Here is a 251-nt window from a genome sequence, read left to right on the forward strand (position 1 = left end):
TGGATGTGTGTGTCCTCAAGGTCACATTCTTTATTCCTTCTGCCAGCCTGTATATGGACAGTAAGAAGGAGAGGCTGGAGCAGCACTGCTCGCTTCTGGTGATGCAGCAGCATCATTTCATACATACATACATATATATACACATATATGTGAGTGCACAAAGAGTCACGTACCAGCTGCTCACTGCAGACACAGCTCCATGAAACACTAGAAAGCTGCAGTAACTTACAAACAGAACTGTGCGCGAGAGA

The sequence above is a fragment of the Nestor notabilis genome, unplaced genomic scaffold (assembly GCF_000696875.1).
Source record: "Nestor notabilis isolate BGI_N333 unplaced genomic scaffold, ASM69687v1 scaffold21716, whole genome shotgun sequence".
Taxonomy (NCBI): Eukaryota; Metazoa; Chordata; class Aves; order Psittaciformes; family Psittacidae; genus Nestor; species Nestor notabilis.